Here is a 21,458-nt window from a genome sequence, read left to right as displayed (position 1 = left end):
TTTTTAGCAATTACATTCCTTGATCACAACGGCAATGCTTTTTCGGGCCACACGCGCAACCTTCGCGATATAAAAATCGCATCTCCCCGGCGGGGAATCGAACCCCGGTCTCCCGCGTGACAGGCGGGGATACTAACCACTATACTACCGAGGAACACGCAGTCCTTGTCTACAGTGCACGCACATTTATGGTTCTCATGTACGCGATACATCTCAAACCTAGCGTCCCGATGCTTCCATAGTCAGCTGCTACGAAATAAAAGTATGCCCCAGGTGAGGCTCGAACTCACAACCCCGGCATTGCTCACGGCTACTGCCTTATAAGTACCGTGCGCTAACCAATTGCGCCACTGGGGCTACAGCACAGTGCTTACAGTTAGCGGTATTCACTTTGATGCCAACCTGTTGTGGCTACAGACCCGTCATACGACCGTCACCTGCGGCCATACTGCGACGTTAGCACCTGTCTACGAATGCTTCATACGATTCTTGTTTTATATGCTACACTTACAAGCATGTCAACCGCTTGTCATCACCGAAAAAATGCAAAAAAACGGCCGCCTTGCATTCCGCTACCTGTCCATCAGCGACGGCAGATCTGTGGCAAGCTCTAAGCTGTGCAGGCGCTCCGTGGCCGAGCAGCAGGAGGAGAGATGCCTTCCTTGGTGGCAGCTCCCTGCAGAGTGCCGAAGACCAGAGTGGCCGCGCCGCCGTTGTCAGTGGATGACATGCAATTGTCGAGCCACGGAGAACACGTTGCTTTGCGATGTGCACCCGCCTCGTAGCACAAAACGCGAACAGTGGCCCTGTGGCGCAACGGATAACGCGTCTGACTACGGATCAGAAGATTCCAGGTTCGAATCCTGGCAGGGTCGGCATTTTGTTAGTTGCGGGCGCGTAGCTAGGCAGTGCATTCGAATGTCTCCACCTTCGTGGAGTGCAATGTTAATCCTGAGCATCTCGCAGCTGCATCTCGAGACGATCGCGGTAAATATCGCTTCGTGCAAGCGTCAGCGTAGCGTCAGTCGAGCAAAGTCGAGACAAGTCAAGCTGGCAGATGCTACGCAGTTAATTAAACTGTAGGCGACGCAGACAACGCTTTTCCAAGTGTCCCATGTCACGCACCGAAGAGCGCGCATCTGTCCGCACAGCAGAGTGGCGCAGTGGAAGCGTGCTGGGCCCATAACCCAGAGGTCCGTGGATCGAAACCACGCTCTGCTAAAATTATTCTTTTTCTTGGGTGCTTCGAGCTCGATCATTAATCCTGGGGTGCGCTGATTCAGCGTCGACGGCAAACCCTGTGAGTTGTGAAACGACGACGTCGTGTGCAGAATACGAGAAACACTTCCTAAGACGCAGACTTTCTTACGATTTTTTAGCAATTACATTCCTTGATCACAACGGTAATGCTTTTTCGGGCCACACGCGCAACCTTCGCGATATAAAAATCGCATCTCCCCGGCGGGGAATCGAACCCCGGTCTCCCGCGTGACAGGCGGGGATACCAACCACTATACTACCGAGGAACACGCAGTCCTTGTCTACAGTGCACGCACATTTATGGTTCTCATGTACGCGATACATCTCAAACCTAGCGTCCCGATGCTTCCATAGTCAGCTGCTACGAAATAAAAGTATGCCCCAGGTGAGGCTCGAACTCACAACCCCGGCATTGCTCACGGCTACTGCCTTATAAGTACCGTGCGCTAACCAATTGCGCCACTGGGGCTACAGCACAGTGCTTACAGTTAGCGGTATTCACTTTGATGCCAACCTGTTGTGGCTACAGACCCGTCATACGACCGTCACCTGCGGCCATACTGCGACGTTAGCACCTGTCTACGAATGCTTCATACGATTCTTGTTTTATATGCTACACTTACAAGCATGTCAACCGCTTGTCATCACCGAAAAAATGCAAAAATCGGCCGCCTTGCATTCCGCTACCTGTCCATCAGCGACGGCAGATCTGTGGCAAGCTCTAAGCTGTGCAGGCGCTCCGTGGCCGAGCAGCAGGAGGAGAGATGCCTTCCTTGGTGGCAGCTCCCTGCAGAGTGCCGAAGACCAGAGTGGCCGCGCCGCCGTTGTCAGTGGATGACATGCAATTGTCGAGCCACGGAGAACACGTTGCTTTGCGATGTGCACCCGCCTCGTAGCAGAAAACGCGAACAGTGGCCCTGTGGCGCAACGGATAACGCGTCTGACTACGGATCAGAAGATTCCAGGTTCGAATCCTGGCAGGGTCGGCATTTTGTTAGTTGCGGGCGCGTAGCTAGGCAGTGCATTCGAATGTCTCCACCTTCGTGGAGTGCAATGTTAATCCTGAGCATCTCGCAGCTGCATCTCGAGACGATCGCGGTAAATATCGCTTCGTGCAAGCGTCAGCGTAGCGTCAGTCGAGCAAAGTCGAGACAAGTCAAGCTGGCAGATGCTACGCAGTTAATTAAACGGTAGGCGACGCAGACAACGCTTTTCCAAGTGTCCCATGTCACGCACCGAAGAGCGCGCATCTGTCCGCACAGCAGAGTGGCGCAGTGGAAGCGTGCTGGGCCCATAACCCAGAGGTCCGTGGATCGAAACCACGCTCTGCTAAAATTATTCTTTTTCTTGGGTGCTTCGAGCTCGATCATTAATCCTGGGGTGCGCTGATTCAGCGTCGACGGCAAACCCTGTGAGTTGTGAAACGACGACGTCGTGTGCAGAATACGAGAAACACTTCCTAAGACGCAGACTTTCTTACGATTTTTTAGCAATTACATTCCTTGATCACAACGGCAATGCTTTTTCGGGCCACACGCGCAACCTTCGCGATATAAAAATCGCATCTCCCCGGCGGGGAATCGAACCCCGGTCTCCCGCGTGACAGGCGGGGATACTAACCACTATACTACCGAGGAACACGCAGTCCTTGTCTACAGTGCACGCACATTTATGGTTCTCATGTACGCGATACATCTCAAACCTAGCGTCCCGATGCTTCCATAGTCAGCTGCTACGAAATAAAAGTATGCCCCAGGTGAGGCTCGAACTCACAACCCCGGCATTGCTCACGGCTACTGCCTTATAAGTACCGTGCGCTAACCAATTGCGCCACTGGGGCTACAGCACAGTGCTTACAGTTAGCGGTATTCACTTTGATGCCAACCTGTTGTGGCTACAGACCCGTCATACGACCGTCACCTGCGGCCATACTGCGACGTTAGCACCTGTCTACGAATGCTTCATACGATTCTTGTTTTATATGCTACACTTACAAGCATGTCAACCGCTTGTCATCACCGAAAAAATGCAAAAAAACGGCCGCCTTGCATTCCGCTACCTGTCCATCAGCGACGGCAGATCTGTGGCAAGCTCTAAGCTGTGCAGGCGCTCCGTGGCCGAGCAGCAGGAGGAGAGATGCCTTCCTTGGTGGCAGCTCCCTGCAGAGTGCCGAAGACCAGAGTGGCCGCGCCGCCGTTGTCAGTGGATGACATGCAATTGTCGAGCCACGGAGAACACGTTGCTTTGCGATGTGCACCCGCCTCGTAGCACAAAACGCGAACAGTGGCCCTGTGGCGCAACGGATAACGCGTCTGACTACGGATCAGAAGATTCCAGGTTCGAATCCTGGCAGGGTCGGCATTTTGTTAGTTGCGGGCGCGTAGCTAGGCAGTGCATTCGAATGTCTCCACCTTCGTGGAGTGCAATGTTAATCCTGAGCATCTCGCAGCTGCATCTCGAGACGATCGCGGTAAATATCGCTTCGTGCAAGCGTCAGCGTAGCGTCAGTCGAGCAAAGTCGAGACAAGTCAAGCTGGCAGATGCTACGCAGTTAATTAAACTGTAGGCGACGCAGACAACGCTTTTCCAAGTGTCCCATGTCACGCACCGAAGAGCGCGCATCTGTCCGCACAGCAGAGTGGCGCAGTGGAAGCGTGCTGGGCCCATAACCCAGAGGTCCGTGGATCGAAACCACGCTCTGCTAAAATTATTCTTTTTCTTGGGTGCTTCGAGCTCGATCATTAATCCTGGGGTGCGCTGATTCAGCGTCGACGGCAAACCCTGTGAGTTGTGAAACGACGACGTCGTGTGCAGAATACGAGAAACACTTCCTAAGACGCAGACTTTCTTACGATTTTTTAGCAATTACATTCCTTGATCACAACGGTAATGCTTTTTCGGGCCACACGCGCAACCTTCGCGATATAAAAATCGCATCTCCCCGGCGGGGAATCGAACCCCGGTCTCCCGCGTGACAGGCGGGGATACTAACCACTATACTACCGAGGAACACGCAGTCCTTGTCTACAGTGCACGCACATTTATGGTTCTCATGTACGCGATACATCTCAAACCTAGCGTCCCGATGCTTCCATAGTCAGCTGCTACGAAATAGAAGTATGCCCCAGGTGAGGCTCGAACTCACAACCCCGGCATTGCTCACGGCTACTGCCTTATAAGTACCGTGCGCTAACCAATTGCGCCACTGGGGCTACAGCACAGTGCTTACAGTTAGCGGTATTCACTTTGATGCCAACCTGTTGTGGCTACAGACCCGTCATACGACCGTCACCTGCGGCCATACTGCGACGTTAGCACCTGTCTACGAATGCTTCATACGATTCTTGTTTTATATGCTACACTTACAAGCATGTCAACCGCTTGTCATCACCGAAAAAATGCAAAAAAACGGCCGCCTTGCATTCCGCTACCTGTCCATCAGCGACGGCAGATCTGTGGCAAGCTCTAAGCTGTGCAGGCGCTCCGTGGCCGAGCAGCAGGAGGAGAGATGCCTTCCTTGGTGGCAGCTCCCTGCAGAGTGCCGAAGACCAGAGTGGCCGCGCCGCCGTTGTCAGTGGATGACATGCAATTGTCGAGCCACGGAGAACACGTTGCTTTGCGATGTGCACCCGCCTCGTAGCACAAAACGCGAACAGTGGCCCTGTGGCGCAACGGATAACGCGTCTGACTACGGATCAGAAGATTCCAGGTTCGAATCCTGGCAGGGTCGGCATTTTGTTAGTTGCGGGCGCGTAGCTAGGCAGTGCATTCGAATGTCTCCACCTTCGTGGAGTGCAATGTTAATCCTGAGCATCTCGCAGCTGCATCTCGAGACGATCGCGGTAAATATCGCTTCGTGCAAGCGTCAGCGTAGCGTCAGTCGAGCAAAGTCGAGACAAGTCAAGCTGGCAGATGCTACGCAGTTAATTAAACGGTAGGCGACGCAGACAACGCTTTTCCAAGTGTCCCATGTCACGCACCGAAGAGCGCGCATCTGTCCGCACAGCAGAGTGGCGCAGTGGAAGCGTGCTGGGCCCATAACCCAGAGGTCCGTGGATCGAAACCACGCTCTGCTAAAATTATTCTTTTTCTTGGGTGCTTCGAGCTCGATCATTAATCCTGGGGTGCGCTGATTCAGCGTCGACGGCAAACCCTGTGAGTTGTGAAACGACGACGTCGTGTGCAGAATACGAGAAACACTTCCTAAGACGCAGACTTTCTTACGATTTTTTAGCAATTACATTCCTTGATCACAACGGTAATGCTTTTTCGGGCCACACGCGCAACCTTCGCGATATAAAAATCGCATCTCCCCGGCGGGGAATCGAACCCCGGTCTCCCGCGTGACAGGCGGGGATACTAACCACTATACTACCGAGGAACACGCAGTCCTTGTCTACAGTGCACGCACATTTATGGTACTCATGTACGCGATACATCTCAAACCTAGCGTCCCGATGCTTCCATAGTCAGCTGCTACGAAATAGAAGTATGCCCCAGGTGAGGCTCGAACTCACAACCCCGGCATTGCTCACGGCTACTGCCTTATAAGTACCGTGCGCTAACCAATTGCGCCACTGGGGCTACAGCACAGTGCTTACAGTTAGCGGTATTCACTTTGATGCCAACCTGTTGTGGCTACAGACCCGTCATACGACCGTCACCTGCGGCCATACTGCGACGTTAGCACCTGTCTACGAATGCTTCATACGATTCTTGTTTTATATGCTACACTTACAAGCATGTCAACCGCTTGTCATCACCGAAAAAATGCAAAAAAACGGCCGCCTTGCATTCCGCTACCTGTCCATCAGCGACGGCAGATCTGTGGCAAGCTCTAAGCTGTGCAGGCGCTCCGTGGCCGAGCAGCAGGAGGAGAGATGCCTTCCTTGGTGGCAGCTCCCTGCAGAGTGCCGAAGACCAGAGTGGCCGCGCCGCCGTTGTCAGTGGATGACATGCAATTGTCGAGCCACGGAGAACACGTTGTTTTGCGATGTGCACCCGCCTCGTAGCACAAAACGCGAACAGTGGCCCTGTGGCGCAACGGATAACGCGTCTGACTACGGATCAGAAGATTCCAGGTTCGAATCCAGTTCCGCTTTAGACGCCGTGCCGTGTGGACGTGCCTAGTCTTCCGCTCCGCCGTAGCGTTACGTATAGTGGACTATCGTTTTTGTTACGTGTTGTGTTGCAACTTCTGAGAGTATTTCTCCGTCGTTGTTTCGTACCTTGTGTTACTTTCTGTCCTTATTTCAGTGTTTTTTGTGTAGCGGTTTCGACCGCATATTTTGAAAATGTCGTCCCAGGTTATTCCTCGTCAGGCTACAGTTAGTTTTGCTTTTGACAAGTCAACCCGCCATGTGCAACCTAGTTCTCTTGAGATTCATGATTGGTTGGTAGATACCTTTGGTGTTCATTCGGATCAGGTGCACACTGCTTATTTTGATACCGAACTGTATGTTTTCTTTGTTAAGTTTATGGACCCACTTCAGGTTGATAAAATTCTTTCTAAATATGGTCATCAAGTTCTCTTTCGGCATCGGGATGATTCTGTAAGTACCGTGCTGCTTTCCAATGCTTCCATCACGTATACCAATGTTCGTGTTTACAACCTTCCACCGGAGGTGGATAATGTCTATCTTAAGGAGGGTCTACAGAAGTATGGTGATGTAAAGAGCATTCGCCTTGAACGCTGGTCAAGCCAACATCGCCTGCAATGTTACAGTGGTATTCGTTCAGTCGAAATGCACGTTAAGCAGAATATTCCATCCCACCTGCAGATCGGTGGATATCGTGTCCATGTAACATATAGTGGTCAGGTTGGCACCTGTTTTTTGTGCAATGAAAGTGGTCACGTGCGTACCGACTGTCCGCGGAGAGTTTTTGTTTTAAAAAATTCTCTCGAACAGCGTCGCAAGTTAACGGTCGCTGACCTCGTTGCAGGTGGTTCTGCTCTTGGTGTAGCACAGTCCAGTGGTAGTAGCGCCCCGCCACAGGTTTTGCGCACCCCTGATACAGAATTTCCTCCTTTGCGTGCTAAATCTGATGTTGTTCCGTCTGTCCCTCAGGTGGGTGTGCCACTTTTGAATAATAAGAGGCGTCGCCCACACGATGGAAATAGTACGGATGAGGATCTCCCTGAGATGCCCCAGTCCGAGCGACCGGCATCCTCCGAGCCACTGTGTACTGTAGCTGCTCCCTGCCCTCCTGAGGTAGCGGTTCCGGTGGCGGCTGCTGGCGCCCCTCCGGCCTCCGACGCAGCTTCTCTCGAGTCGGGTCGTCGGTCGGGCCTGTTGGCGCCGTCTTCCGAACCGACTTCGATGTCACAACAAGTGGAGCCGCGACAACTTCCTGCTTCGCTGCCCCATACCTCTGCCAGCGGAGCTGCTCCGCTTCTTTCCAACTCTGCGGCCTCGGACCTTCCTGCTCACGTTTCGCCTCCGTGCAGTCCATGTTTGCCGGAAGCTAGTGCAGGTGTTGACCATTCCGTTTTGTCGGATGTTTCCCCCGCGACCCCGGATCCCGCATGTGGACCGGCGCGGGTGGTGTCGGATACAGAACTTGACCCTCCTACGTCACCGGCGGCTGAAGTTTCCTTGCCCGTCAGCCGACGCAAGTTACGCGTTCAGCCGAACGTTAATGCTGTTCGTAAAAAACCGAAACGTAAGGGATCCGCGGAACGGGGTAGCAGTCCCCCTCCCTCGGATGCCTCCGTCACCCCTGCTATGGACTGTGACGCTGGTGCGTCGGTGTAGGTGATTTGTTTTCTCGCTTTTCTCTCTATGGTTCAAGCATACACCTTTCTTACCTTAAATGTTAACCGTATTGAGTCCGACGTTCGCATTGCCTCTTTGCGGCAGTTTATTTACGACGCCTGTGCGGACGTAGTGTTTTTGCAGGAAGTGTTGTTTTCTGATCTCTCTCTACCTGGATTTCAAACTGTTTTTAATGTCGCGCCGGAATATTCAACAGGAACTGCTCTTTTCTTTCGAGAGGGCATTCCTATTACTGACATTGAATTCCTTGACTCTGGCCGTGGGATTGGTTGTCGTCTTTTTGATCTCCGCCTCGTTGTTTTGTATGCCCCCTCTGGTTCGGGTCACACTGTGGCTCGATCGCGCTTTTATAAAGAGGAGCTTATTTATCTTTTGCGCCAGAGTCCTCGGAGTCTCCTGCTCGGAGGCGATTTTAATTGTGTTTTACGCCCTGCAGACCAGTCCCCCAATTTTAATTATTGCCGCGATTTACATGACTTAGTTCGTACGATGCATCTGCGTGATGTTTGGGAACACAAATATCCAACCCTGGTGAAATATACGTTTTTTACCGCGTCCTCATGCAGTAGACTCGACAGATTCTATTTATCTGATTTTTTATGTGATAAAATTCTTTCTGTCGATGTTATTCCTACTAGTTTTTCTGACCATTGTGCTTTTACTGCAACTGTAAATCTTAGTCGCCAACCTGCAAAACTTTATCGTTCCCAGTGGATGTTAAATGTTTCCCACCTTGCCGACAGTGCTATGGATGATGTTATAAGTGGCGTGTGGGAGCGATGTCTTCGCTCTGTCCCGCGATACCCTTCCTTGCTGGTTTGGTGGACTGCGTTTGCCAAGCCCAAGATTCGTCAGACTTTGATTTTCTACTGTGCTGCTAGGACGCGTGATTTTAAGAACACGTATGAATATTACTACTCTGTCCTGCGTGAACTATATGACGCGGCGGGTACCTCTCCACTGCGGATCCATGATGTTCGTCGTATTAAAGCCAAGCTCTTGAGCCTTAAACGACGACAGATGGATGGTCTGCGAGTTAAGTCGAAACCTCACTCTCTTGTTGAAGGTGAACTGACATCCTTGTACCACCTGCTACGGCATCAGACTCGTCGTCGTCGCTCCTTCATCTCTTCTCTTACGGTGGATGATGGGCGACAGCTTAGTGCACAGGAGGAAATGGTTCGTGCTCTTCATCAGTATTACACTAGTCTCTATTCTGCCGATGATTCTGGTGAGTCTCTTTCGGATGATGTCTTTGGGGATCTAACTGCGACGATCGCGCCTGACGCGAACGGCGAATTTCTCCGGGAGTTCCAGGTAGATGATGTTTTCGATTTTATTGCTCGCTCTCCGTCCAGTAAATCGCCGGGTCCAGACGGCCTGCCTAAAGAATTTTATCTCCGTTTTTGGCCTCTTTTGGGTGGCATTTTTACGCAGATTTTAAATGAGATTGTCAGAGGGATGGATGTGCCTGCCGATTTTAAAGTAGGGAAAATTGTTTTAATTCCGAAGTCCTCTGGTCGTTTATCTGCTGCCAATCTTCGTCCGCTCACATTGCTGAATTTTGACTATAAGACAGCTGCTAGAGCGCTCAATAGCCGGCTGTCTTCTCTGCTTCGGGGTGTGATTGGTGCACATCAATGTTGTTTTCATGATAGATCTATTCTGACACCAGTAGCCGAATATCGGGATGTTGTCTCGGTTGCGGCGGTTACAAACGTACATTGTGCCTTTGCCTTCCTTGATTTTTATAAGGCTTTTGATCACGTCAGTCATGTGTTTTTAGATCGTGTTTTAGGTACAATAGGTTTTAACGCTTCATCACGTGGTGTTCTTGGCAATTTGTACAGGGGAATAACAGCTCGGGTGTCAGTCAATGGGCAGCTGACGCCGCCCATTGCTATCCGCCGCGGAGTGCCTCAGGGTAGTCCGCTCTCTATGTCTTTATTCGTTTTGTCCCTGGAACCGCTGCTTCGGACTATTGCTCTCAAGCTTCAGGGTATGTCCCTCTCTGGTGGGAAGCTCTCGGTTAAGGCATATGCGGATGATGTCGTTGTTCTCCTCCGTCAACGAGATGATATCCCGTTGTTGAAAGGGGCAGTTGATGCATACTGTCGTGTCTCTGGAGCGCGTCTCAATCAGGGTAAATGTAAGTTCCTTGATATTCGAGGATTTCGCGATGCTGACGTCCCTTGGGCCACTTTTGTCGATCGCCATACGTCCTTGGGGATTATCATTGATCGGTGTCCTCTAAAAATGGCGGCTCTCAATTGGAAATCTGTCACCGAGAAGATACAGGGGGCTCTGATGGTCCATGAGCAGCGCTCTGCTACCATTTTGCAAAAAGTCAGAATTTTAGACACCTACGTCCTATGTAAAGCTTATTATGTTGCTCAGCTGTTCCCACTTCCCATGATGGTGGCGAAAAGGTTGCGCCAATTGTCTAGCAGGTTTATATGGAAGGGCCACCTATTCAAGTTACGTTACGAGGTAATGACGAAACCGCGTCTCTCCGGAGGCTTGGGCCTCTCTGACATTACTCGCAAGGCGTCTGCTTTGTACGTCCGCCGAACGACTCTAATTGTTACGCAAGAAGTGACTTCAATTACATCCAGGCTTTTTACTGTTGTGCGTCCGGCGAGCCTTGCTCCACCTGTCGATGTCGGACGCCTAAATTTTAAGTTGAAACACATTCGGGAATTTTACATTGCGGTGAGTTACCTCGGTGACGTCTTCTTGCGGCGACCGGTGCCAACGACCAAGGGCTTGATTGCCCGCTGGGAGGGGCTGGCCGGTCCCAATCCAATAGAACTGGCGTCTCCATCTGTGTCCTGGAGGAACGTCTGGAAGAACGTTAGTCTGCCGATCCACTCTATGGCCGTGGCGTCCACGTGGTATAGGGTAATAAATAATTTGGTTCCCACCAATGTACGACTGCACCGTATTGGTCTTTCTGACACGGACACCTGTACTCGGTGTGGTCTCCTGGATACCCTTGAACATCGATTCACCTGCTGTGGGCACCTTGCTAATTGGCGTTGGCTCAGGAAACAACTTGCTTTTGTCACTAGGTCTGCTGAAGCCGCTTATACTATTGACATCATCGTCCGGCCCGATTCTTCCTTTTTTCCGCGGACGAAGCTCCATACCGTCATGTGGTTGATTGGCCATTTCGTACATTTTGTCAACAGTTGTCATGAAGAGGATGGACACCTAGCGTTTCGGCAGTACATGCTTACTGCTTACTGGCAGCGCTTGCGATTGCCAGGCCTCCGAGATGATTTTGCCAATATGCTTAGCCTGACATTTGAAAGAGAGGGTGTTGGCTAAGGTCACCTGTGTGAGCCATTTTTTTTTATACTGTTTCTGAATTTGCCGCCTTTATGTATGTTTCTTCTCTACACCAGGACTGAAGTTTTCGTGTTTTAACCTTTATTTCAGTAAGCAGTCTACATTATATAGTCATGTTTTAGGATTTTAATTTCAGTACTGTACTTCTTTTGAAGTGGCTGTGTGGTGGATATTCTTTAATATTTTTTTCAATAGATATATTCGTTCGAGTGGTAGAGTGTCTGCTTCAAAAAAAAAAAAAAAAAAAATCCTGGCAGGGTCGGCATTTTGTTAGTTGCGGGCGCGTAGCTAGGCAGTGCATTCGAATGTCTCCACCTTCGTGGAGTGCAATGTTAATCCTGAGCATCTCGCAGCTGCATCTCGAGACGATCGCGGTAAATATCGCTTCGTGCAAGCGTCAGCGTAGCGTCAGTCGAGCAAAGTCGAGACAAGTCAAGCTGGCAGATGCTACGCAGTTAATTAAACGGTAGGCGACGCAGACAACGCTTTTCCAAGTGTCCCATGTCACGCACCGAAGAGCGCGCATCTGTCCGCACAGCAGAGTGGCGCAGTGGAAGCGTGCTGGGCCCATAACCCAGAGGTCCGTGGATCGAAACCACGCTCTGCTAAAATTATTCTTTTTCTTGGGTGCTTCGAGCTCGATCATTAATCCTGGGGTGCGCTGATTCAGCGTCGACGGCAAACCCTGTGAGTTGTGAAACGACGACGTCGTGTGCAGAATACGAGAAACACTTCCTAAGACGCAGACTTTCTTACGATTTTTTAGCAATTACATTCCTTGATCACAACGGTAATGCTTTTTCGGGCCACACGCGCAACCTTCGCGATATAAAAATCGCATCTCCCCGGCGGGGAATCGAACCCCGGTCTCCCGCGTGACAGGCGGGGATACTAACCACTATACTACCGAGGAACACGCAGTCCTTGTCTACAGTGCACGCACATTTATGGTTCTCATGTACGCGATACATCTCAAACCTAGCGTCCCGATGCTTCCATAGTCAGCTGCTACGAAATAGAAGTATGCCCCAGGTGAGGCTCGAACTCACAACCCCGGCATTGCTCACGGCTACTGCCTTATAAGTACCGTGCGCTAACCAATTGCGCCACTGGGGCTACAGCACAGTGCTTACAGTTAGCGGTATTCACTTTGATGCCAACCTGTTGTGGCTACAGACCCGTCATACGACCGTCACCTGCGGCCATACTGCGACGTTAGCACCTGTCTACGATTGCTTCATACGATTCTTGTTTTATATGCTACACTTACAAGCATGTCAACCGCTTGTCATCACCGAAAAAATGCAAAAAAACGGCCGCCTTGCATTCCGCTACCTGTCCATCAGCGACGGCAGATCTGTGGCAAGCTCTAAGCTGTGCAGGCGCTCCGTGGCCGAGCAGCAGGAGGAGAGATGCCTTCCTTGGTGGCAGCTCCCTGCAGAGTGCCGAAGACCAGAGTGGCCGCGCCGCCGTTGTCAGTGGATGACATGCAATTGCCGAGCCACGGAGAACACGTTGCTTTGCGATGTGCACCCGCCTCGTAGCAGAAAACGCGAACAGTGGCCCTGTGGCGCAACGGATAACGCGTCTGACTACGGATCAGAAGATTCCAGGTTCGAATCCTGGCAGGGTCGGCATTTTGTTAGTTGCGGGCGCGTAGCTAGGCAGTGCATTCGAATGTCTCCACCTTCGTGGAGTGCAATGTTAATCCTGAGCATCTCGCAGCTGCATCTCGAGACGATCGCGGTAAATATCGCTTCGTGCAAGCGTCAGCGTAGCGTCAGTCGAGCAAAGTCGAGACAAGTCAAGCTGGCAGATGCTACGCAGTTAATTAAACGGTAGGCGACGCAGACAACGCTTTTCCAAGTGTCCCATGTCACGCACCGAAGAGCGCGCATCTGTCCGCACAGCAGAGTGGCGCAGTGGAAGCGTGCTGGGCCCATAACCCAGAGGTCCGTGGATCGAAACCACGCTCTGCTAAAATTATTCTTTTTCTTGGGTGCTTCGAGCTCGATCATTAATCCTGGGGTGCGCTGATTCAGCGTCGACGGCAAACCCTGTGAGTTGTGAAACGACGACGTCGTGTGCAGAATACGAGAAACACTTCCTAAGACGCAGACTTTCTTACGATTTTTTAGCAATTACATTCCTTGATCACAACGGTAATGCTTTTTCGGGCCACACGCGCAACCTTCGCGATATAAAAATCGCATCTCCCCGGCGGGGAATCGAACCCCGGTCTCCCGCGTGACAGGCGGGGATACTAACCACTATACTACCGAGGAACACGCAGTCCTTGTCTACAGTGCACGCACATTTATGGTTCTCATGTACGCGATACATCTCAAACCTAGCGTCCCGATGCTTCCATAGTCAGCTGCTACGAAATAGAAGTATGCCCCAGGTGAGGCTCGAACTCACAACCCCGGCATTGCTCACGGCTACTGCCTTATAAGTACCGTGCGCTAACCAATTGCGCCACTGGGGCTACAGCACAGTGCTTACAGTTAGCGGTATTCACTTTGATGCCAACCTGTTGTGGCTACAGACCCGTCATACGACCGTCACCTGCGGCCATACTGCGACGTTAGCACCTGTCTACGAATGCTTCATACGATTCTTGTTTTATATGCTACACTTACAAGCATGTCAACCGCTTGTCATCACCGAAAAAATGCAAAAAAACGGCCGCCTTGCATTCCGCTACCTGTCCATCAGCGACGGCAGATCTGTGGCAAGCTCTAAGCTGTGCAGGCGCTCCGTGGCCGAGCAGCAGGAGGAGAGATGCCTTCCTTGGTGGCAGCTCCCTGCAGAGTGCCGAAGACCAGAGTGGCCGCGCCGCCGTTGTCAGTGGATGACATGCAATTGCCGAGCCACGGAGAACACGTTGCTTTGCGATGTGCACCCGCCTCGTAGCAGAAAACGCGAACAGTGGCCCTGTGGCGCAACGGATAACGCGTCTGACTACGGATCAGAAGATTCCAGGTTCGAATCCTGGCAGGGTCGGCATTTTGTTAGTTGCGGGCGCGTAGCTAGGCAGTGCATTCGAATGTCTCCACCTTCGTGGAGTGCAATGTTAATCCTGAGCATCTCGCAGCTGCATCTCGAGACGATCGCGGTAAATATCGCTTCGTGCAAGCGTCAGCGTAGCGTCAGTCGAGCAAAGTCGAGACAAGTCAAGCTGGCAGATGCTACGCAGTTAATTAAACGGTAGGCGACGCAGACAACGCTTTTCCAAGTGTCCCATGTCACGCACCGAAGAGCGCGCATCTGTCCGCACAGCAGAGTGGCGCAGTGGAAGCGTGCTGGGCCCATAACCCAGAGGTCCGTGGATCGAAACCACGCTCTGCTAAAATTATTCTTTTTCTTGGGTGCTTCGAGCTCGATCATTAATCCTGGGGTGCGCTGATTCAGCGTCGACGGCAAACCCTGTGAGTTGTGAAACGACGACGTCGTGTGCAGAATACGAGAAACACTTCCTAAGACGCAGACTTTCTTACGATTTTTTAGCAATTACATTCCTTGATCACAACGGTAATGCTTTTTCGGGCCACACGCGCAACCTTCGCGATATAAAAATCGCATCTCCCCGGCGGGGAATCGAACCCCGGTCTCCCGCGTGACAGGCGGGGATACTAACCACTATACTACCGAGGAACACGCAGTCCTTGTCTACAGTGCACGCACATTTATGGTTCTCATGTACGCGATACATCTCAAACCTAGCGTCCCGATGCTTCCATAGTCAGCTGCTACGAAATAGAAGTATGCCCCAGGTGAGGCTCGAACTCACAACCCCGGCATTGCTCACGGCTACTGCCTTATAAGTACCGTGCGCTAACCAATTGCGCCACTGGGGCTACAGCACAGTGCTTACAGTTAGCGGTATTCACTTTGATGCCAACCTGTTGTGGCTACAGACCCGTCATACGACCGTCACCTGCGGCCATACTGCGACGTTAGCACCTGTCTACGAATGCTTCATACGATTCTTGTTTTATATGCTACACTTACAAGCATGTCAACCGCTTGTCATCACCGAAAAAATGCAAAAAAACGGCCGCCTTGCATTCCGCTACCTGTCCATCAGCGACGGCAGATCTGTGGCAAGCTCTAAGCTGTGCAGGCGCTCCGTGGCCGAGCAGCAGGAGGAGAGATGCCTTCCTTGGTGGCAGCTCCCTGCAGAGTGCCGAAGACCAGAGTGGCCGCGCCGCCGTTGTCAGTGGATGACATGCAATTGCCGAGCCACGGAGAACACGTTGCTTTGCGATGTGCACCCGCCTCGTAGCAGAAAACGCGAACAGTGGCCCTGTGGCGCAACGGATAACGCGTCTGACTACGGATCAGAAGATTCCAGGTTCGAATCCTGGCAGGGTCGGCATTTTGTTAGTTGCGGGCGCGTAGCTAGGCAGTGCATTCGAATGTCTCCACCTTCGTGGAGTGCAATGTTAATCCTGAGCATCTCGCAGCTGCATCTCGAGACGATCGCGGTAAATATCGCTTCGTGCAAGCGTCAGCGTAGCGTCAGTCGAGCAAAGTCGAGACAAGTCAAGCTGGCAGATGCTACGCAGTTAATTAAACGGTAGGCGACGCAGACAACGCTTTTCCAAGTGTCCCATGTCACGCACCGAAGAGCGCGCATCTGTCCGCACAGCAGAGTGGCGCAGTGGAAGCGTGCTGGGCCCATAACCCAGAGGTCCGTGGATCGAAACCACGCTCTGCTAAAATTATTCTTTTTCTTGGGTGCTTCGAGCTCGATCATTAATCCTGGGGTGCGCTGATTCAGCGTCGACGGCAAACCCTGTGAGTTGTGAAACGACGACGTCGTGTGCAGAATACGAGAAACACTTCCTAAGACGCAGACTTTCTTACGATTTTTCAGCAATTACATTCCTTGATCACAACGGTAATGCTTTTTCGGGCCACACGCGCAACCTTCGCGATATAAAAATCGCATCTCCCCGGCGGGGAATCGAACCCCGGTCTCCCGCGTGACAGGCGGGGATACTAACCACTATACTACCGAGGAACACGCAGTCCTTGTCTACAGTGCACGCACATTTATGGTTCTCATGTACGCGATACATCTCAAACCTAGCGTCCCGATGCTTCCATAGTCAGCTGCTACGAAATAGAAGTATGCCCCAGGTGAGGCTCGAACTCACAACCCCGGCATTGCTCACGGCTACTGCCTTATAAGTACCGTGCGCTAACCAATTGCGCCACTGGGGCTACAGCACAGTGCTTACAGTTAGCGGTATTCACTTTGATGCCAACCTGTTGTGGCTACAGACCCGTCATACGACCGTCACCTGCGGCCATACTGCGACGTTAGCACCTGTCTACGAATGCTTCATACGATTCTTGTTTTATATGCTACACTTACAAGCATGTCAACCGCTTGTCATCACCGAAAAAATGCAAAAAAACGGCCGCCTTGCATTCCGCTACCTGTCCATCAGCGACGGCAGATCTGTGGCAAGCTCTAAGCTGTGCAGGCGCTCCGTGGCCGAGCAGCAGGAGGAGAGATGCCTTCCTTGGTGGCAGCTCCCTGCAGAGTGCCGAAGACCAGAGTGGCCGCGCCGCCGTTGTCAGTGGATGACATGCAATTGCCGAGCCACGGAGAACACGTTGCTTTGCGATGTGCACCCGCCTCGTAGCAGAAAACGCGAACAGTGGCCCTGTGGCGCAACGGATAACGCGTCTGACTACGGATCAGAAGATTCCAGGTTCGAATCCTGGCAGGGTCGGCATTTTGTTAGTTGCGGGCGCGTAGCTAGGCAGTGCATTCGAATGTCTCCACCTTCGTGGAGTGCAATGTTAATCCTGAGCATCTCGCAGCTGCATCTCGAGACGATCGCGGTAAATATCGCTTCGTGCAAGCGTCAGCGTAGCGTCAGTCGAGCAAAGTCGAGACAAGTGAAGCTGGCAGATGCTACGCAGTTAATTAAACGGTAGGCGACGCAGACAACGCTTTTCCAAGTGTCCCATGTCACGCACCGAAGAGCGCGCATCTGTCCGCACAGCAGAGTGGCGCAGTGGAAGCGTGCTGGGCCCATAACCCAGAGGTCCGTGGATCGAAACCACGCTCTGCTAAAATTATTCTTTTTCTTGGGTGCTTCGAGCTCGATCATTAATCCTGGGGTGCGCTGATTCAGCGTCGACGGCAAACCCTGTGAGTTGTGAAACGACGACGTCGTGTGCAGAATACGAGAAACACTTCCTAAGACGCAGACTTTCTTACGATTTTTTAGCAATTACATTCCTTGATCACAACGGTAATGCTTTTTCGGGCCACACGCGCAACCTTCGCGATATAAAAATCGCATCTCCCCGGCGGGGAATCGAACCCCGGTCTCCCGCGTGACAGGCGGGGATACTAACCACTATACTACCGAGGAACACGCAGTCCTTGTCTACAGTGCACGCACATTTATGGTTCTCATGTACGCGATACATCTCAAACCTAGCGTCCCGATGCTTCCATAGTCAGCTGCTACGAAATAGAAGTATGCCCCAGGTGAGGCTCGAACTCACAACCCCGGCATTGCTCACGGCTACTGCCTTATAAGTACCGTGCGCTAACCAATTGCGCCACTGGGGCTACAGCACAGTGCTTACAGTTAGCGGTATTCACTTTGATGCCAACCTGTTGTGGCTACAGACCCGTCATACGACCGTCACCTGCGGCCATACTGCGACGTTAGCACCTGTCTACGAATGCTTCATACGATTCTTGTTTTATATGCTACACTTACAAGCATGTCAACCGCTTGTCATCACCGAAAAAATGCAAAAAAACGGCCGCCTTGCATTCCGCTACCTGTCCATCAGCGACGGCAGATCTGTGGCAAGCTCTAAGCTGTGCAGGCGCTCCGTGGCCGAGCAGCAGGAGGAGAGATGCCTTCCTTGGTGGCAGCTCCCTGCAGAGTGCCGAAGACCAGAGTGGCCGCGCCGCCGTTGTCAGTGGATGACATGCAATTGCCGAGCCACGGAGAACACGTTGCTTTGCGATGTGCACCCGCCTCGTAGCAGAAAACGCGAACAGTGGCCCTGTGGCGCAACGGATAACGCGTCTGACTACGGATCAGAAGATTCCAGGTTCGAATCCTGGCAGGGTCGGCATTTTGTTAGTTGCGGGCGCGTAGCTAGGCAGTGCATTCGAATGTCTCCACCTTCGTGGAGTGCAATGTTAATCCTGAGCATCTCGCAGCTGCATCTCGAGACGATCGCGGTAAATATCGCTTCGTGCAAGCGTCAGCGTAGCGTCAGTCGAGCAAAGTCGAGACAAGTCAAGCTGGCAGATGCTACGCAGTTAATTAAACGGTAGGCGACGCAGACAACGCTTTTCCAAGTGTCCCATGTCACGCACCGAAGAGCGCGCATCTGTCCGCACAGCAGAGTGGCGCAGTGGAAGCGTGCTGGGCCCATAACCCAGAGGTCCGTGGATCGAAACCACGCTCTGCTAAAATTATTCTTTTTCTTGGGTGCTTCGAGCTCGATCATTAATCCTGGGGTGCGCTGATTCAGCGTCGACGGCAAACCCTGTGAGTTGTGAAACGACGACGTCGTGTGCAGAATACGAGAAACACTTCCTAAGACGCAGACTTTCTTACGATTTTTCAGCAATTACATTCCTTGATCACAACGGTAATGCTTTTTCGGGCCACACGCGCAACCTTCGCGATATAAAAATCGCATCTCCCCGGCGGGGAATCGAACCCCGGTCTCCCGCGTGACAGGCGGGGATACTAACCACTATACTACCGAGGAACACGCAGTCCTTGTCTACAGTGCACGCACATTTATGGTTCTCATGTACGCGATACATCTCAAACCTAGCGTCCCGATGCTTCCATAGTCAGCTGCTACGAAATAGAAGTATGCCCCAGGTGAGGCTCGAACTCACAACCCCGGCATTGCTCACGGCTACTGCCTTATAAGTACCGTGCGCTAACCAATTGCGCCACTGGGGCTACAGCACAGTGCTTACAGTTAGCGGTATTCACTTTGATGCCAACCTGTTGTGGCTACAGACCCGTCATACGACCGTCACCTGCGGCCATACTGCGACGTTAGCACCTGTCTACGAATGCTTCATACGATTCTTGTTTTATATGCTACACTTACAAGCATGTCAACCGCTTGTCATCACCGAAAAAATGCAAAAAAACGGCCGCCTTGCATTCCGCTACCTGTCCATCAGCGACGGCAGATCTGTGGCAAGCTCTAAGCTGTGCAGGCGCTCCGTGGCCGAGCAGCAGGAGGAGAGATGCCTTCCTTGGTGGCAGCTCCCTGCAGAGTGCCGAAGACCAGAGTGGCCGCGCCGCCGTTGTCAGTGGATGACATGCAATTGCCGAGCCACGGAGAACACGTTGCTTTGCGATGTGCACCCGCCTCGTAGCAGAAAACGCGAACAGTGGCCCTGTGGCGCAACGGATAACGCGTCTGACTACGGATCAGAAGATTCCAGGTTCGAATCCTGGCAGGGTCGGCATTTTGTTAGTTGCGGGCGCGTAGCTAGGCAGTGCATTCGAATGTCTCCACCTTCGTGGAGTGCAATGTTAATCCTGAGCATCTCGCAGCTGCATCTCGAGACGATCGCGGTAAATATCGCTTCGTGCAAGCGTCAGCGTAGCGTCAGTCGAGCAAAGTCGAGACAAGTGAAGCTGGCAGATGCTACGCAGTTAATTAAACGGTAGGCGACGCAGACAACGCTTTTCCAAGTGTCCCATGTCACGCACCGAAGAGCGCGCATCTGTCCGCACAGCAGAGTGGCGCAGTGGAAGCGTGCTGGGCCCATAACCCAGAGGTCCGTGGATCGAAACCACGCTCTGCTAAAATTATTCTTTTTCTTGGGTGCTTCGAGCTCGATCATTAATCCTGGGGTGCGCTGATTCAGCGTCGACGGCAAACCCTGTGAGTTGTGAAACGACGACGTCGTGTGCAGAATACGAGAAACACTTCCTAAGACGCAGACTTTCTTACGATTTTTTAGCAATTACATTCCTTGATCACAACGGTAATGCTTTTTCGGGCCACACGCGCAACCTTCGCGATATAAAAATCGCATCTCCCCGGCGGGGAATCGAACCCCGGTCTCCCGCGTGACAGGCGGGGATACTAACCACTATACTACCGAGGAACACGCAGTCCTTGTCTACAGTGCACGCACATTTATGGTTCTCATGTACGCGATACATCTCAAACCTAGCGTCCCGATGCTTCCATAGTCAGCTGCTACGAAATAGAAGTATGCCCCAGGTGAGGCTCGAACTCACAACCCCGGCATTGCTCACGGCTACTGCCTTATAAGTACCGTGCGCTAACCAATTGCGCCACTGGGGCTACAGCACAGTGCTTACAGTTAGCGGTATTCACTTTGATGCCAACCTGTTGTGGCTACAGACCCGTCATACGACCGTCACCTGCGGCCATACTGCGACGTTAGCACCTGTCTACGAATGCTTCATACGATTCTTGTTTTATATGCTACACTTACAAGCATGTCAACCGCTTGTCATCACCGAAAAAATGCAAAAAAACGGCCGCCTTGCATTCCGCTACCTGTCCATCAGCGACGGCAGATCTGTGGCAAGCTCTAAGCTGTGCAGGCGCTCCGTGGCCGAGCAGCAGGAGGAGAGATGCCTTCCTTGGTGGCAGCTCCCTGCAGAGTGCCGAAGACCAGAGTGGCCGCGCCGCCGTTGTCAGTGGATGACATGCAATTGCCGAGCCACGGAGAACACGTTGCTTTGCGATGTGCACCCGCCTCGTAGCAGAAAACGCGAACAGTGGCCCTGTGGCGCAACGGATAACGCGTCTGACTACGGATCAGAAGATTCCAGGTTCGAATCCTGGCAGGGTCGGCATTTTGTTAGTTGCGGGCGCGTAGCTAGGCAGTGCATTCGAATGTCTCCACCTTCGTGGAGTGCAATGTTAATCCTGAGCATCTCGCAGCTGCATCTCGAGACGATCGCGGTAAATATCGCTTCGTGCAAGCGTCAGCGTAGCGTCAGTCGAGCAAAGTCGAGACAAGTCAAGCTGGCAGATGCTACGCAGTTAATTAAACGG

At 52.2% G+C, this 21,458-nt stretch overlaps 35 non-coding genes across 35 annotated transcripts; 11 read left to right on the top strand and 24 right to left on the bottom strand.

The window, feature by feature from the left end:
* Positions 1–82: 82 nt before the first annotated feature.
* On the bottom strand, positions 83–154 carry Trnad-guc. The gene has a single exon. It is a non-coding gene; the product is annotated as a tRNA-Asp (tRNA).
* Positions 155–265: 111 nt separating this feature from the next.
* On the bottom strand, positions 266–357 carry Trnai-uau. Its single transcript is given in 2 exon segments — positions 266–301; positions 320–357. It is a non-coding gene; the product is annotated as a tRNA-Ile (tRNA).
* A 445-nt stretch (positions 358–802) lies between these two features.
* On the top strand, positions 803–875 carry Trnar-acg. The gene has a single exon. It is a non-coding gene; the product is annotated as a tRNA-Arg (tRNA).
* A 579-nt stretch (positions 876–1,454) lies between these two features.
* On the bottom strand, positions 1,455–1,526 carry Trnad-guc. Its single transcript has one exon. It is a non-coding gene; the product is annotated as a tRNA-Asp (tRNA).
* Positions 1,527–1,637: 111 nt separating this feature from the next.
* Trnai-uau lies at positions 1,638–1,729 on the bottom strand. Its single transcript is given in 2 exon segments — positions 1,638–1,673; positions 1,692–1,729. It is a non-coding gene; the product is annotated as a tRNA-Ile (tRNA).
* A 444-nt stretch (positions 1,730–2,173) lies between these two features.
* Trnar-acg lies at positions 2,174–2,246 on the top strand. Its single transcript has one exon. It is a non-coding gene; the product is annotated as a tRNA-Arg (tRNA).
* A 579-nt stretch (positions 2,247–2,825) lies between these two features.
* On the bottom strand, positions 2,826–2,897 carry Trnad-guc. The gene has a single exon. It is a non-coding gene; the product is annotated as a tRNA-Asp (tRNA).
* A 111-nt stretch (positions 2,898–3,008) lies between these two features.
* On the bottom strand, positions 3,009–3,100 carry Trnai-uau. Its single transcript is given in 2 exon segments — positions 3,009–3,044; positions 3,063–3,100. It is a non-coding gene; the product is annotated as a tRNA-Ile (tRNA).
* A 445-nt stretch (positions 3,101–3,545) lies between these two features.
* Trnar-acg lies at positions 3,546–3,618 on the top strand. Its single transcript has one exon. It is a non-coding gene; the product is annotated as a tRNA-Arg (tRNA).
* Positions 3,619–4,197: 579 nt separating this feature from the next.
* On the bottom strand, positions 4,198–4,269 carry Trnad-guc. The gene has a single exon. It is a non-coding gene; the product is annotated as a tRNA-Asp (tRNA).
* Positions 4,270–4,380: 111 nt separating this feature from the next.
* On the bottom strand, positions 4,381–4,472 carry Trnai-uau. Its single transcript is given in 2 exon segments — positions 4,381–4,416; positions 4,435–4,472. It is a non-coding gene; the product is annotated as a tRNA-Ile (tRNA).
* Positions 4,473–4,917: 445 nt separating this feature from the next.
* On the top strand, positions 4,918–4,990 carry Trnar-acg. The gene has a single exon. It is a non-coding gene; the product is annotated as a tRNA-Arg (tRNA).
* A 579-nt stretch (positions 4,991–5,569) lies between these two features.
* Trnad-guc lies at positions 5,570–5,641 on the bottom strand. Its single transcript has one exon. It is a non-coding gene; the product is annotated as a tRNA-Asp (tRNA).
* A 111-nt stretch (positions 5,642–5,752) lies between these two features.
* On the bottom strand, positions 5,753–5,844 carry Trnai-uau. The gene is given in 2 exon segments: positions 5,753–5,788; positions 5,807–5,844. It is a non-coding gene; the product is annotated as a tRNA-Ile (tRNA).
* Positions 5,845–12,228: 6,384 nt separating this feature from the next.
* On the bottom strand, positions 12,229–12,300 carry Trnad-guc. The gene has a single exon. It is a non-coding gene; the product is annotated as a tRNA-Asp (tRNA).
* A 111-nt stretch (positions 12,301–12,411) lies between these two features.
* Trnai-uau lies at positions 12,412–12,503 on the bottom strand. Its single transcript is given in 2 exon segments — positions 12,412–12,447; positions 12,466–12,503. It is a non-coding gene; the product is annotated as a tRNA-Ile (tRNA).
* A 445-nt stretch (positions 12,504–12,948) lies between these two features.
* On the top strand, positions 12,949–13,021 carry Trnar-acg. The gene has a single exon. It is a non-coding gene; the product is annotated as a tRNA-Arg (tRNA).
* A 579-nt stretch (positions 13,022–13,600) lies between these two features.
* On the bottom strand, positions 13,601–13,672 carry Trnad-guc. Its single transcript has one exon. It is a non-coding gene; the product is annotated as a tRNA-Asp (tRNA).
* Positions 13,673–13,783: 111 nt separating this feature from the next.
* On the bottom strand, positions 13,784–13,875 carry Trnai-uau. The gene is given in 2 exon segments: positions 13,784–13,819; positions 13,838–13,875. It is a non-coding gene; the product is annotated as a tRNA-Ile (tRNA).
* Positions 13,876–14,320: 445 nt separating this feature from the next.
* Positions 14,321–14,393, top strand: Trnar-acg. The gene has a single exon. It is a non-coding gene; the product is annotated as a tRNA-Arg (tRNA).
* Positions 14,394–14,972: 579 nt separating this feature from the next.
* Positions 14,973–15,044, bottom strand: Trnad-guc. Its single transcript has one exon. It is a non-coding gene; the product is annotated as a tRNA-Asp (tRNA).
* Positions 15,045–15,155: 111 nt separating this feature from the next.
* Positions 15,156–15,247, bottom strand: Trnai-uau. The gene is given in 2 exon segments: positions 15,156–15,191; positions 15,210–15,247. It is a non-coding gene; the product is annotated as a tRNA-Ile (tRNA).
* A 445-nt stretch (positions 15,248–15,692) lies between these two features.
* On the top strand, positions 15,693–15,765 carry Trnar-acg. The gene has a single exon. It is a non-coding gene; the product is annotated as a tRNA-Arg (tRNA).
* Positions 15,766–16,344: 579 nt separating this feature from the next.
* Trnad-guc lies at positions 16,345–16,416 on the bottom strand. The gene has a single exon. It is a non-coding gene; the product is annotated as a tRNA-Asp (tRNA).
* Positions 16,417–16,527: 111 nt separating this feature from the next.
* Positions 16,528–16,619, bottom strand: Trnai-uau. The gene is given in 2 exon segments: positions 16,528–16,563; positions 16,582–16,619. It is a non-coding gene; the product is annotated as a tRNA-Ile (tRNA).
* Positions 16,620–17,064: 445 nt separating this feature from the next.
* Positions 17,065–17,137, top strand: Trnar-acg. The gene has a single exon. It is a non-coding gene; the product is annotated as a tRNA-Arg (tRNA).
* A 579-nt stretch (positions 17,138–17,716) lies between these two features.
* Positions 17,717–17,788, bottom strand: Trnad-guc. Its single transcript has one exon. It is a non-coding gene; the product is annotated as a tRNA-Asp (tRNA).
* Positions 17,789–17,899: 111 nt separating this feature from the next.
* Positions 17,900–17,991, bottom strand: Trnai-uau. The gene is given in 2 exon segments: positions 17,900–17,935; positions 17,954–17,991. It is a non-coding gene; the product is annotated as a tRNA-Ile (tRNA).
* Positions 17,992–18,436: 445 nt separating this feature from the next.
* Positions 18,437–18,509, top strand: Trnar-acg. Its single transcript has one exon. It is a non-coding gene; the product is annotated as a tRNA-Arg (tRNA).
* A 579-nt stretch (positions 18,510–19,088) lies between these two features.
* Positions 19,089–19,160, bottom strand: Trnad-guc. The gene has a single exon. It is a non-coding gene; the product is annotated as a tRNA-Asp (tRNA).
* A 111-nt stretch (positions 19,161–19,271) lies between these two features.
* Trnai-uau lies at positions 19,272–19,363 on the bottom strand. The gene is given in 2 exon segments: positions 19,272–19,307; positions 19,326–19,363. It is a non-coding gene; the product is annotated as a tRNA-Ile (tRNA).
* A 445-nt stretch (positions 19,364–19,808) lies between these two features.
* Trnar-acg lies at positions 19,809–19,881 on the top strand. Its single transcript has one exon. It is a non-coding gene; the product is annotated as a tRNA-Arg (tRNA).
* Positions 19,882–20,460: 579 nt separating this feature from the next.
* Positions 20,461–20,532, bottom strand: Trnad-guc. The gene has a single exon. It is a non-coding gene; the product is annotated as a tRNA-Asp (tRNA).
* A 111-nt stretch (positions 20,533–20,643) lies between these two features.
* Trnai-uau lies at positions 20,644–20,735 on the bottom strand. Its single transcript is given in 2 exon segments — positions 20,644–20,679; positions 20,698–20,735. It is a non-coding gene; the product is annotated as a tRNA-Ile (tRNA).
* A 445-nt stretch (positions 20,736–21,180) lies between these two features.
* Positions 21,181–21,253, top strand: Trnar-acg. The gene has a single exon. It is a non-coding gene; the product is annotated as a tRNA-Arg (tRNA).
* The last annotated feature ends 205 nt before the right edge of the window (positions 21,254–21,458 follow it).

This window comes from Schistocerca piceifrons, chromosome 8 (genome assembly GCF_021461385.2).
Source record: "Schistocerca piceifrons isolate TAMUIC-IGC-003096 chromosome 8, iqSchPice1.1, whole genome shotgun sequence".
In the NCBI taxonomy this organism is placed as follows: Eukaryota; Metazoa; Arthropoda; class Insecta; order Orthoptera; family Acrididae; genus Schistocerca; species Schistocerca piceifrons.
Note: the sequence above shows the minus strand (reverse complement) of the source record. Positions and strands in the feature narration are given on the sequence as shown.